This window comes from Indicator indicator, chromosome 12 (genome assembly GCF_027791375.1).
Source record: "Indicator indicator isolate 239-I01 chromosome 12, UM_Iind_1.1, whole genome shotgun sequence".
In the NCBI taxonomy this organism is placed as follows: Eukaryota; Metazoa; Chordata; class Aves; order Piciformes; family Indicatoridae; genus Indicator; species Indicator indicator.
Window position 1 is genome coordinate 16,071,103 of NC_072021.1, and position 14,508 is coordinate 16,085,610.

Genomic DNA, 14,508 nt, shown 5'->3' on the forward strand with positions numbered 1-14,508 from the left:
GCTTTCAGAGACTTCAAAGTCTAAACCTATGCAAAGATTTGTGTGCTGCTTTCTTCTCCTGACACCTAGTGGTTATTCTTCCACCAACCATTAATTGAAAATCAACCATCCCAAGAATAAAAGATAAGCAAGCTCCTCCCCCCCAAATTAAAAAAAAAAAAAAAAAACAAACAAAAAACACAAAACTATACACACCCCCAAAAAACCAAAGTAAACACAAACAAAACAAACAAACAAAACCCGCAACACCAAAACTTCACTGAATTCCTGGGACTTCAATCACTGGCATCTTATCGGAATAGTGGAAAAAATTATTTATACAGCCAGATAGAATTTTTTTGTACAGGAAAGCAGCATTTGGGCTACTTAAAAGCTACTTAAAACTGCCACTGATGTCAGTTCTTTTGGCTAAAGTGGCTTTGATACTATAAACTGTTTTAGTTGAAAGTGAAGTTACTTTTTTGAGATCACACATCATCAACAAAGTCTCCTTTCTGAACAAAACTGAATTCAAAACTTGTCGTATCAGGAAAATGGAAGCCTGCCAGGGAAAATAGTCTAGTGAAAAAAGGCTCACATTCCTCAAAACCAGAATTGTAAAGTAGGGCCAGGTCAGTGTTTATTCAGTCCATTTTTCCACTTAAAGGAAATCAAGGGAAAGGCACCAAAGAATCCACAGTTCCTTTAGAAGAGGCAGTCTTAAAGCCTTGTTAATTCAGGAATATTTTAGCAGCACAGCTGACACTGAATAACTTATTTGACATGAGCTACAATAAAATAACTAAGCAAGCCCACACAAGTCTGAAACAAAACCCAATTTGTCTGGAAGAATTACTCCCATTTTTAAAACAGAACTTGCATTCAAAACTGAAGAGACTATGATCTAAAAATTTGCTCTGATTTACTCCTTCAACGTAACTGCAAATTCTTCCAACAGTGAATCTGGGGCTAAAAAATAATTAGATGGTCTCTCCTCTTTCAAAATGACACAAGCTCAAAATGCTTTCTACTTTAACTCTGCACAAGGCTCGTTTAAATTCAACTACATTGCAACCATCAAGGGAAAAAAACAAACAAACAAACAAACAAAAAAACCACAACAAAAACAACACACAAAACCAACCCACAACCAAAAAAAAACACCAACCAAAAACTCCCACAAACATGAAAAAAACCACCTCAACAACAACAAAAGCAAGAAAAGAAACCAACCACACTTTTTTTTTTTTTTTTTAGTTTGGGGACTTTTACATTCAAATGCAATTTACACTTTGATTTCTCTTTCCAAGCTTGAAATCCTAGAAGCCTTCTGCAGTGCTGTAACTCCTCCAACAGAGGTCACTACCCTACAGTTTGATCTTCCAAAGAAAAGGAAGCCTTTAACAAGTGTGTTCCCACTATCTTAGAGCCTTATAGCTTTGAGACCTAGCACATTCCTTCCGACTCAAACATTGTGTTTAGTCCATGATGTTCTGTTCTTATCCAGGAACTACTGGCTGATCTTATACTCTGTCTTTTTTCAAAGTCAGCTGAGCACATTCTGGTTTTATCAGGCACATAAAAATGCAAAAAAGGCATTTAATGAGCGAGGTAGTAGATTTATAAAATGCTTTAGTTGTTTTACAGAAAAGCTTCCTAATTTCCAAAAGATGGTATGCCAAGCAATACTGCTACACTACTACATTACTAAGAAACTTTTGTATTTCGAGGATGTCAGCCTGTGATTTAACAGCTGTCAAGCTCTCATCTCCAAAAAAACCAAACACAACAATAATGTACTTTGTATGTATGGTTAAGTCCTTCTCCTGCCAGCTTTTCATCTCTGTGTAGATAAAATGAAAGGCAACCAAACCCCTCCACCCTGCCCCACAGACCTGCAAATTTTATTTAACAGCTAATACAAAAACCAACCCCCCAAATTTTCAATCTCTAATTTCACAGTAGCGTCGAGTTCAGTTGATCTGCCATCTTTCAGCTGGTATTTCACTTGTGAAAATCTTCTCTTCTTCAAGCCTAGCTTCATTTAGAAATGTGTCTTCTTTCAAATAGCTGAATCTCTACAATAATCACACTCCCATACCCATTTCAGTACCAAGCTGGGTAAAGTTACACTGAGGCTCTGACTGCTTTAGTAATGCTGCCATCTAATGTGCTAGGGCAAGGAGTACAGTCCTCTGCATCACTCTTTAACACTCAGATGACATGTTTTCTTTCAGTTTGGCTCCCTTCAGTGCCTTGACTTGCAAATATTACACTAAGGGTATTATGACAAATTATCTAGTCAACAAGTTGATGGATAGAAATATTCATTGACATATTCTATCTCAAGGGAATTTTTTTTTAATGTCAGTACTAAACACAAACCCCAAGTATATCGACCTGACATTGACTGTCCATCTGTAAATTCAGTTCACTGACACACTAGCTCTGAACTACCAAGGAGAACGGGAAGTCCTATGGCCTTCCCAATCATGTAGCTGGAAGGGTGGATTACCATATTTCAGGAAAACATTGATTGTTTTGTGTCTCTTTATCTGAGACACTGGTCTGATAAAGTATGTTTGTGGAATATAGACAGCTAATGAAACACATCAAGTTACTGATGGCACAACAGATGATGACTAGAAGAATGATACTTCTTCCCAGCCCATCTGTCTTCAGGAACAGTAACCAAACAGAGAGGTACTGAACAGGCCAGAAGGATAAAATCGGTCTCTACACAGTTGGCTGCTTCTTTAAAGTTTCAAGAGATTTTTTTGCAAGATCAAGGTTCTACAGCCATAATTTTTATTTCCAGTTACTTCTTAAGACAGTTTCAAGAGGTATAGTATCAACTACTTCCATAGTCTGGATAGTTCGTGTTAGAAAGCAAGTGTAGAAAGAAAAACAAAACAAAACAAAAAACTAAACAAAATGACACCACCACCACCACAAGAAAAAAAAAAAAAAAGAAACCAGATTCCCCTAGTGTGCTAAATCTGTCCAAATCTGTTCATCTATTATCTCATTTTCTACCCACCTTTAACATACTTCAAATTTTCCTTTAAAAATCAAACTAAAGGTGACTCAAGTTTAAGGTAAGACTAATTTCATTCATCCATTGGAAATGTGAAGAAACATTTGCTGTTCTCCACTGACACTAAACAACTTGCATTCATTAAGATCAGTAGCAAGTATGCAGAGTATATGTAGAGTTATGATTTCCTCCATCCGTCCACTCTGAAAGTTCAAAAGTTCACCTCAAGTCATCTCATGAGGAGTTTGCAACAGTTCTTGGAGAAAACCAGGTACATATGCAGAACAGAAAGTTATTAAAAATACTGAACATATTTAATAATCAGATCAGGCTCAGAAAAAACATTTGACATGAAAATACTGAATAGAAGAACCACCAATAACATGCATTCCCCTGTTCCCACTCTTCCCTAGGCATCTGCTCACACTTGAAGGGCCAAGTTTCATTGGATATTACACCTTTTTCAATTTTAACCTTATTCAGAAAGCTTCATCTAGTTAACTTTGCCCCATTCCTTGAAGCTTAACCAAATTTTTCAATAATCTCCAGCTCTTTACTGTTATTGAAAGTATTGCCTGGGTAGCGTTTCTGCCATTCCCAGGTTTTAGGTGCTGTCAAACATTTGGCAGCTACTTTATCTCAGTACAGCTGGAGAAGGTGAAAGCAGTCAGACATCTGAACTTTACAGTTGCTGAAGTGGCCAACATCATCTTGGTTTACGAACATTTTCCCTTCAATATCCCAAATCCTGTTGATTCCTGGTTTCTTCAAAGGAACCAGAAGCTTCTTGCCATGTGTTGTAGCTGTCTGCTGGACGGCCTTCCTCCTTCTGCAGGCAGTACCATTCCCAGCAATGCCCTCTGAACTTTGCTAGTTTTTCTGGATGACTCACCTCCCAGAGTAGAAGCAACACTGTTTTAGGAAAGGAGTAAGTGGAGGGTGTGAAAGGGTGAGCAAAACCAAGTACACAGAGGCAAAGGGAAGTAAGATGGCAATTCCTGGAGACTGTATTTGGCTAAAAGGGCCCACTGCCTGACTCAGCAGCTCTTACAACATATCTCTTGGAAATGCACACCATGCTGCAAAGAAAAGTTTACACTAGTTCTAACTGCAGCTTTGCCAATACATTTTATCCATGATTGTGGAAGTAAAAGGCTACCAAATGAAAATGGTACTACTACTGCTGCCACTGCATGCTTTTCCATTAGCTTATTGTGGATCTGGAAAATACTGCTGTACACTTGCCTAGTTCCTAGACTCATTCTATAACCCAAGAGAGACAAGAAGGAAGGACTGTTGGTCTGACCCAGCACTGTCATAAGCTCTCCTGAGAATGACAAAAATGTGATACAAAACTCAAAGCCAGTGATTCTGTGAAAAAGAATGTATCTTAGTACATCAATAATGCACTCAAATAAGGGGCAATTACTTCAATAACACAGTCTTAATACCATATATCCTTCATGCCTGAATGGAGCGTTCAAAGTTTTGCACATAGCACTTGGAAATGGTTTCTGCTGTTGTCAACAAAACTGATGACAAACCAGTCCAATCGGCTCCCCAGAATTCAAAGAGCTTACTGACAGTCAATCAGGGAGAATAAAAATAAACCCTACCTCATGTTTGGCAGCATTACCTTCACAATCTGACAGAACACAGTTAGCTATGCTGGCAGAGCACAATTAACATGATGTGTAACACACTCTATGGAATAGCTTACATAACAAGTAGTAGGTTATAGACTTCAAAGCTAAAATCTTCACATGAGCACATGCCTCCACTTCAGTCAAAGAAGGTGGTACAGAGTACTGGTTTCTGGCATAAAGCACATAGTTTAGAAAATATTTGAAATTACACAATAACTTTACTAAAGAGACTGGGAAAGAAAAAACACCAAAACATTATCTCTTCGTTCACAATCTTCCAGAATAAATATGGGCAAACTACTATAGTGTGTGTACAGTAAAAATGCCTTTATTGAGACAATGGGAATTCTTCACAATGCTGCAGGGAAGAGTTTTCAAAGTCATTACCAGGCTTTGTGGTGAGGTATTGTGCAAGTGAAAAAAATAAACACTTGAAACTTGATTTGGCATCTTTAACCAGAAAGACACAGATTAGGTTATAGCTCAGCCTAGCAAATGCTACAAATTTCAAGAGTTACAGAAGCAAATGAGGGGAAATGAGTTCCTGAAAACTGCTAATACTCAGCTCAGCCTCATTTTCTGTCCTTTAACATATAGTGGTCCTTGCTGCTTACATGTCAGGATAGTTTTCAAGTGGGTTAACTTTCAGTTCTTACCTACAGCCAGTGCTGCACTCTGTTCTTGGCCTCCAGTCTGTTTTAAAAGAAAAAAAGAGATTATGAAAATTCATTCTTTTGCATTAGAAGTCTTAAATGTAATGCTACACAACCTTGTAAAAGCAAACATGCATTTGTTCCAGATGTTGTACTGCTTTTCTCGATCTGCTTTATGAACAGTTCCAGATCTATATGCCACTGTGAGTCTGGAAAAATATTAACAGAATGCAGACCTCTGGTTTGTCCTTTAGATGTATAAATAAATAGGAAACAGGTACTTGACAACAATGTGTTTCTAGGGGAAAAATGGTGTGCTAGTGTTAGATAATCCATTAAGAATATATATGTCACAACAAATTTAATTACTAAAGAGTCAAAGCTGCAGTTAAATACCAGTGTGCCAACTTATTGCACTTGTATTTCACTTTGCTTTGAAAAGAGAGAGAATTACACAAAATTCTTAATAACACAAATCAGCTCTTGAAAATCATCATGGCTAGCATGCTGACCTACAGAGAAAGCATTTTCAAAAGTCACCAATGAAAACCATTCACTTAAGAAAGGAAACCAGCATTCTTGGACAGTTTTAGTCTGCCATACGCGCTACTAACCATGATCGTAAGGCTCATGAAATAATTGTGCTAATAGTTAGAAGAAAATATCGAGTACTACAGTATCTTGTTAAGCTTCATAGGAATTAACATTAGCTAGGGAAGGCTCTGAAAGTCTACAGTACTGTAAGCAAGAAGCAGAGTGGAGGCCCTAGTTGAGAATGACCCTTCACAGCCCAATGATGACCTGAACATAAGCAAAAAGACAACTATCAGACATTTCTAACTGTAGAAATTTATTTCTCCATCCTTTCCAATATATGAATCTCTCTCAGAGAGGCTCCCCTCCTTGACTAGGGCTTGAGTAGCATAGGCTTTTTCCTTTGCCAGCTGACTTTAGCTTCCCACACTTTCTCTGTATTAAGTATCAGTTAGTCCTTTAGGACAACAAAAGACATCACTGTATTCGCAAAAGGTGCCACAGCTTCCCTAAAACAGACCCACTCTCACTATGTGTATTCTAAACATGGGTGGGTTTGTGGGGTTTTTTCCTCCCTCCTCAAGACTGTGGACTGCTCAATTCATACTTTAAGACAAAGCAACAAAAATCAAACGCTGACAGGAAAGCACTGATGCCCTGCACATCAGGAGAAAACATAAGTGATGCTGTAAATAGAGAAACTAAAATCAAAGCCATACCAAACTCTACTTCAAAATGCTAATTTCCTGAAAAAATGTGAAACAAAGTATTTTGTCCTATTTGATTTTTAAGAATGCAAAAAATTCTACTTAAAAAGAGCGGGGGTTGTGGGGGAGAAGCGGGTCATCAAGAGCTCTGGTTAAGATGATTTTGGTTCAGAGTCCAACCTGAATTCAAGCTACAAAGAAAAAAAAAAGAAGTTCAAATTTGTTAGAACGACCAGACTATAGAAATTAATGTGAAAGTTAAAGGTAAAAAGACCACTACAGCAGCAACACCAGCAACTTCTAAAAAATGTTTTCCAACTGCAGTGTTTCATTACTAAGCAGAAATACCTAAATTTCCAACTGATAAAATTCTTACAGAAAAAACCTGCTTAACTCCTTACATCCATCTGGACAGAATACTACACTTAGAATCACAAGCACTTACCACCCGCAAGAAAAGCGTGCTGATGTTCAAGTAGTTTGTCCTGAAAGGCTTCAACGAATGACTAAAAATTAATTATATACGAAGTCTTTCAGGATTTTTGTGCCAATGAAGGCATGAGAAGAGGCCTCATACAGCCATTAGGCAAAAGGGAAGCAATCAGGGAAGCTGAGAATTATGGGTCAGTTGGACTACCATCAATAACAGGCAAAGAGATGCTACCACAGGAATCCATTAACTGGATTCTTTTCTGTACCAATGAGAGTGCCTTCATGCAAAACAGATCAGACAGAGCACATGTGATGCTATCAGCTTGGTTTATTACTGGCAGGCTGATAGATATTTGATTTTTGCACAGCATGGCTTTACATCAGAGTATTTTAAATTTAGAGGTTAGCACTATGCAATATAATAAAGCACTGCCTGAACAGATAAGAAATTGATTTGTGTATCTCTAGCAGTCAGTGCGGAATAATCGGAGAACATCAATTAAAAACGGCCAGATGTGAAATTAACAATGGGAAGGATTCTTTGCACAATTTTTGCACTTCCAGATGCAACTTAATTCAGCCACAAGCATATCTAAATGAACAATCACCTACTATCAGCTTGTCAGTGCATTACTTTGGTACTGAACTTTCTTCTGACTGATTCTCAAGGTTTGGATCTGCAGATTAACATACAAAGAATACCAACATGCACAAGATTAGACATGCATACTATATGAGTTTATATGTAGAGAAAATTAAATAATACAGAACCAAGCACTTTTGTGATTCTGAGGCAGCCAAATGTTTAATGTTACATTACAAAGAGAAGTGGCTCTGGGCAGGAATGGGTTATACAATGGGTTAACAGCTTGCATATTTTGTTTAGGCTTTTGGTGTTTTCTGTTTGTTGGGGTTTTTTTGTTATACCATTTTTATGGTGTCAAACAGCAGAAAGACTAATGCATCCCATCCTAGGAATCTCTGTTACACACACACCCTCTCTTGACTTGCAGCCTAACTTCACCGCAGCAGCAAACGGCCAAAGCATATGCTAACATCTCTGGCCAACTACAACAGGATTTCAAAGAACTGTCACAACAGCAAATGTGGAAAAACATCTACAGCCACAAGAGAGGGACAGTCAATCACCTAAACGGTAGCTACTTATTTTCAGAAGAAAACAGAAGCAAGTATCATTCCATCTGTCAGAGGAAAAGCCTGCAGTTGCTAAGCCAAATAGCACCCAAATATAAAAGACGCGCTAAGTAAATTTGGCATCATTGTGGATAACAGAACTTGAAAAAAATAAGTAACTGGCTAACCACTGAATAAGCTGTGTTTTGGGCATCCACCTCATATGGAACTGATGCTGCTTAACTCAGCAGTACATGAAAACAGATTTTAGAAGAGAAAAGCTAACCATTAACTTCCAGTATGAAACAAATGTTTTCTGTCCAACCCCAACGGAGCTAATTAGGAAGCCTCTACACACAAGCATAAACTTGTCAGCAGCTATCAGTCAAGATTTGCTACAAGAATGGTGACTTTGCAGGCTTTCCAACACTCAGGTTCCTCTGCCTATTAAGAACTGAAAACACTGAGCAGCAAGGGGGAAAAAAAAAAATCAACAGCTTTGCAAAAATAATCTAAATTACTTTTTGTACTCAACTGGTACTTCAACTCATTAAGGAACTTTGGAGAGCTTCATAAAGCTTTCAACATTAATTGAAGAAAGTTTGCAAAAGATTCATGTACTCCGTGTGAGGTATCAGCACTCAGGCTTCAGTAGGTGTCTTCAAAACACAATCTATAAACAGTGAAAATGTTTAAATTGCTTGTTTGAAGTTCAAGCTTGCACGTTTGCACTAGGATCTTCCTTGGTAAGCATCACCAAGTTGAACTCCTTGTGAGCAAGAGACAGACTATGGCACAGATGTTCCAAGTCCATGAAGCCTCACCATCCTTTGGATATTGCTGAATGGAAGAGGATGTACTTCAAGATTGCATTGTTCTGGCAATTTTTAGACACTCTTGCTCTCTTGCTTCAGTTACAGAGTTGAAACGAAGTTTGAGGAAATCACTCCAAAAAGTAGTTACTCATAGAAGCACACATAAAACAAACCCCAACCTCAGTCCAAAGCCACAACTAAAATATATCCCACATCTTGTGGGCACTACAATAAAGACACTAACAAATGTTTAGCAATAAAAATTGATTTTTACTTTAGTAACAATAACAGATGCTAAGCTATAACAAATAAATCATAGCTAAGATCAAGTTTCAAGCAAAGTTTCAGAGGATCTGAAGATTTATCTATGGTTTAATGCTAACTGGATGTGAACTGCAATGTTAACATCAATGACTCTGAAAGAAGATTCCTCTGTATCTGTATGGCAATTGAACATCAGATTTAGTCTATGTAAAGGTACTCTATCACTTCTGCCTGCTGTAAAACTGCCTTTTACTCCTGGCTGTAGAAAGCTTCTGCTCAAATCTTTGTTCTCCATCTTCACTTATCCTTCTGAAGCTAAATTGTATGTCTATGTATTACATTAACCCTTTCCATCTCATAGTATCCCATATAACTTGCTACACTCAAACCAATGTTTTAGGTTCATAGTTAAAACAGAAACAATGATCTGACATGCAAACTTCCCTGGCAGTTCTCAACCTGTGCTGTGCACCCATCAAAAGCACATGATGCTGCCTGTCCTTTATTCATAGACTGAAATGCATTTATGCTAATATAACTCACATTCTACACAGCTGTACTTGCATGCAACTCTTGCTACTGCTCATCCAAGCATCTAATGGCACTCTCAGGTCTGTGTAGGAACATAACTAATAACTAGCACTGTCTCAGTTTCTCCAAAGCTCGGTGTGAAGATGGCTGCAAAAGAAATGTAGGAAACAGCCATGAGGTTTACATTGAAGAAATATTTTGAGGAACTTTACATGCTGCACTATGGATTAACAAAGAGGATGAAGTTATAATTATACACTTTTTCTTTCTTTTTTTTAAGAGGAAAAACTACAGATAATTGAGGCCCTTCTATGGTGTGAGAAGATACACACACACATACAAGACTGATATTCGAGACGAAAATTGGTATTTCATCCACTTGCAGATAATTTTCCATAGCAAACCATTACTTTGGCACAGTGGAAATTGTAATGAACGATCATAATTGCGCCTTTCGCATCTTGACAAAGCTTTACACAGGAGGAAAAAAACAACGCCAAAAAGCTGCAAGTTCTAGACCAAGTACAAGGGATTTTTTTAACCAAGTCAGGAAGTTACATTTAAGTATTTTAAAATACAAATTCTTCACTTGTCAAAGCAAGGGAGAATAATAAATGTTGAGCAACCAGAAGACAAATAAGGACTTTCAAGAGGAAAAAAAGAGATTGAACATACCCTGTCCCAGGAAGTTTGCAGCAATACTCACCCACTTGCAGAATAAAAATAGTAAGACAAGAACAGGTTTCCCATTCAACATTATTAGTATTGTACAATCAGCTCTGAGCAACTCCAAGACCCATTGCACTATTCAGCAGAACTTAAACAGAGGAGTTCTTCTTTCTTACAATCTAGATTTTTATGGTCGTGATAAATCACTTTCCTCAGGAGGTCATATGAACAGAAGAACTTACATCATGAAAAGAAAACAACCACAAAAGACAGTAGCTTACCATCTAGACCATCTTTTTACTGGTTTTAAAGAGTTCTAACTACAATTCCTCAACAGTATCAAAAGCTGAGAGCTAAAGCCACCGTTCACGTTTCAATAGGCAAAACTATATGATTAATTCAGACCCAAGATGATCATGCTACAGCTACTGAGGTATCACAGACAGCATCTCTGCTGCTCTGAGAAAATAGATTTATTTCAAAGAAGACAGATTAGCTTTTAAAAAGCCTGAAAACCCTTCCTATGGAACTCAACAGCAGTAAATTTTATCACGTACTTCTCACAAACTTAAGGGCTGAGCCAGTTATAGGGGATACCTAAGCATTTCACTTTAACTTCTTCCTCCTGAGGTCCCAAGCACTGCCCCACTAAGCAAGTGCCAGCATGAGCAACTCCTTCATAATTGCAAATCATAAACAAAGCAGGAGGCCACATTATGCAAGTGGGACTCCACGACAGAGCCTTGGAACAAGCAGCAATTTCTGCCAAGAACAGGGGACTTCTGCTGCAGCCAGAGTAACTATAGTGCTGAGACTCTTGAAAAAGCATCCAGCTTGCCTAGGAGCACCTTGCACTCCACCTACACACCTACATAGAAAGATCTGTAGTAACTCTTTCAGCTAAAATTATAAAAAGGAGGAGGGGTGAAAAGAGAGACTCTTTTCAGATCAGCTAAACAGTAACTTCCCAGTAAAAGAAGTTCAAGATTACCCTAATACAAAGAAAAACATAGGTATTTAGATGCCAGTAAAAACAATGAGTAGGAACACTCAAAACAATTTTATCAATCACTAGTTGTCCAGAAAGGAAGAATCTCATCATGCTATTATAACCTCTGACATCAAATGTTTACTGGGTAGAATTTAAGATGGAAACATGCACAAAAGTTACAGAATACAGGGTAACAAACAGGAGACATATAACATCTGAATCTCTAAGCCCAGCTCCTATGGACCACTGTGTACATCCAACAGCTTTGGTCAACAGTCAGGAAAAAAACAACACCCAAAAACCAGGAGTCATACAACAAGGTCTTGTAATTTAATGACACTAAATCTGAACAGCTGCACACTATTTTTGCTCAGTAATTTCCAAAATGAATTCCATGACAAGCCAAAAGAAGGCAAGCCTTATCAGGAGAAGTTCAGATGGGATGTTAGGAAAAAGTTCTTCACCAAGAGGGGTGGTTGGTCATTGGAACAGGCATCCCAAGGAAGCAGTCACAGCACCAAGCCTTTAAAGAGTTCAAGGAGGATCTGGACAATGCTCTTAGTCATATGATATAGTTTTAGGTAGTCCTGTGAGAAGCTGGGAATTGGACTGGATGATCCTAAAGGGTCCCTTACAACTTGAGATATTATGCGATTCTAAAATATAATACTGCAGGTATGGTCAAGCAGTAAGCTCCATACTAACCAGATCTGAAGGACTGCATGTTAATAGTCCCTAAAGAGTAAAAAAATAAAAAACAAAACACAAACCAACCAACCAAAACCCAAAAACATACTACACAAAACCAAAACCCAACTAACACAACAAAAGCAGCATCTAGAAAACCTAGACATGTCCTTTAACAAGCATTTAAGTGTCCTAACTCAGGAAGTGAAATAAGCAACATCTGACATGAACCTAATAGAACAGACCACATAAAACATAACACAAGAGCCCAGTCACCTATCTCAACAAGCACAGCTTTTTGGGTCAAATGTCCTTCTGATGAGAAAAGTTTACATATTTTGCTGGTCTGTTTAAAAGCGTCTTTTCAAAAAGTCAAAACAACCGTTAAATTAATGTCTTTCATTTGAAGGCTCACTGGACAAACAGAATTAAACAGTTCATGCTGTCCTTAGCAATTATTTACAGGTGGAGAATAACAGCAGCTTTACCTTCATAAACAGAATCTGCAGAGCTATATTCTCAAACAAAACACAGGTTACTAAATGAGCATGAAACCAGATTCAAAACTCATTTCTTTTTAAACTTACTCTACTAACTGCTACAGTAAAACTACCACAAGTGAAAGGAGGATATTTAGGACAAGATCTATGCTGAATTCTTCATGCTGAAAGAGCTGGCAGATGAGCTGGCCAAGCCTCTGTCCATCATTTTCCACCAGTCCTGGCTCACTGGAGAGGTCCCAGAAGACTGGAAACTGGCCAATGTGACGCCCATCCACAAGAAGGGACGAACAGAAGAACCTGGGAACTACAGGCCTGTCAGCCTGACCTCAGTGCCAGGGAAAATCATGGAGCAGATTGTCTTGGGGGCAATCACTGCATACCTGAAGGATAGCCAAGGAATCAGGCCCAGCCAACATGGATTTAGGAAGGGCAGGTCCTGCCTCACCAACCTGATCTCCTTCTATGATCAGGTGACCAGCCTGGTGGACGTGGGAAAGGCTGTGGATGTAGTCTACCTGGACTTCAGCAAGGCCTTTGACACTGTCCCCCACAGCAAACTCTTGGCCAAACTGGCAGCTTGTGGCTTGGACAGCAGCACTCTGCGCTGGGTTAGGAACTGGCTGGAGGGCAGAGCCCAGAGAGTGGTGGTGAATGGTGCCACTGCCAGCTGGCAGCCTGTCACTAGTGGTGTCCCCCAGGGATCAGTGCTGGGCCCCATCCTGTTCAGTATCTTTATTGATGATCTGGATGAGGGGATTGAGTCCATCATCAGTAAATTTGCAGATGACACCAAGCTGGGAGCAGGTGTTGATCTGTTAGAAGGTAGAAGGGCTCTACAGAGGGACCTTGACAGGCTGGACAGATGGGCAGAGTCCAACAGGATGGCATTCAACAAGTCCAAGTGCCAGGTGCTCCACTTCAGCCACAACAACCCCATGCAGAGCTACAGGCTGGGGTCAGAGTGGCTGGAGAGCAGCCAGGTGGAAAAGGACCTGGGGGTACGGGTTGACAGCCACCTGAACACGAGCCAGCAGTGTGCCCAGGTGGCCAAGAGAGCCAATGGCATCCTGGCCTGCATCAGGCATAGTGTGGCCAGCAGGAGCAGGGAGGTCATTGTACCCCTGTACACAGCACTGGTTAGGCCACACCTTGAGTACTGTGTCCAGTTCTGGGCCCCTCAGTTTAGGAAAGATGTTGAATTGCTGGAGCATGTCCAGAGAAGGGCAACGAGGCTGGTGAGAGGCCTTGAGCACAAGCCCTATGAGGAGAGGCTGAGGGAGCTGGGACTGTTTAGCCTGGAGAAGAGAAGGCTCAGGGGAGACCTCATTGCTGTCTACAACTACCTGAAGGGAGGTTGTAGCCAGGAGGGGGTTGGTCTCTTCTCCCAGGCAACCAGCACCAGAACAAGAGGACACAGTCTCAAGCTGCACCAGGGGACGTTTAGGCTGGAGGTGAGGAGACAGTTCTTCACAGAGAGAGTGGTTGGCCATTGGAATGTGCTGCCCAGGGAGGTGGTGGAGTCACCATCCCTGGAGGTGTTCAAGAGGGGATTGGACGTGGCACTTAGTGCCATGGTTTAGATAGGCATGAGGTGTAGGGTGACAGGTTGGACTCGATGATCCTTGAGGTCTCTTCCAACCTTCTTGATTCTTGATTACAGTAAAAACCAAAACAATAGAAACCACAAAAAATCTGGCACTAATCATTTGCATATTACTACTATTCTCATTCAAGGTTTTAAGCAATTTTATTAAGATACCCCAATACACTTCATTAGCACAGGTAGATTATTTATGTTCATTGCCAAAATGTACTATTAGACTTTAAAAAACACAGGATTGCACAAAAGCTTTTAGTCCCTGCATCTATTTCCACCAGCGACATTAAACAACCCCCAAAATAAAAAACACCAAATAAATAGGAGAC

General features: G+C 39.5%; 1 protein-coding gene across 1 annotated transcript in view; it reads right to left on the minus strand.

Annotated features, from left to right (window-relative positions):
- CYRIB (CYFIP related Rac1 interactor B) overlaps positions 1-5,347 on the minus strand; it is a 29,363-nt gene extending 24,016 nt beyond the window's left edge. The window contains exon 1 of the mRNA XM_054385327.1: positions 5,319-5,347. The gene's annotated coding sequence lies outside the window, so the exon portion shown is untranslated. The remainder of the gene's footprint in view (positions 1-5,318) is intronic.
- Between the last annotated feature and the right edge of the window lie 9,161 nt (positions 5,348-14,508).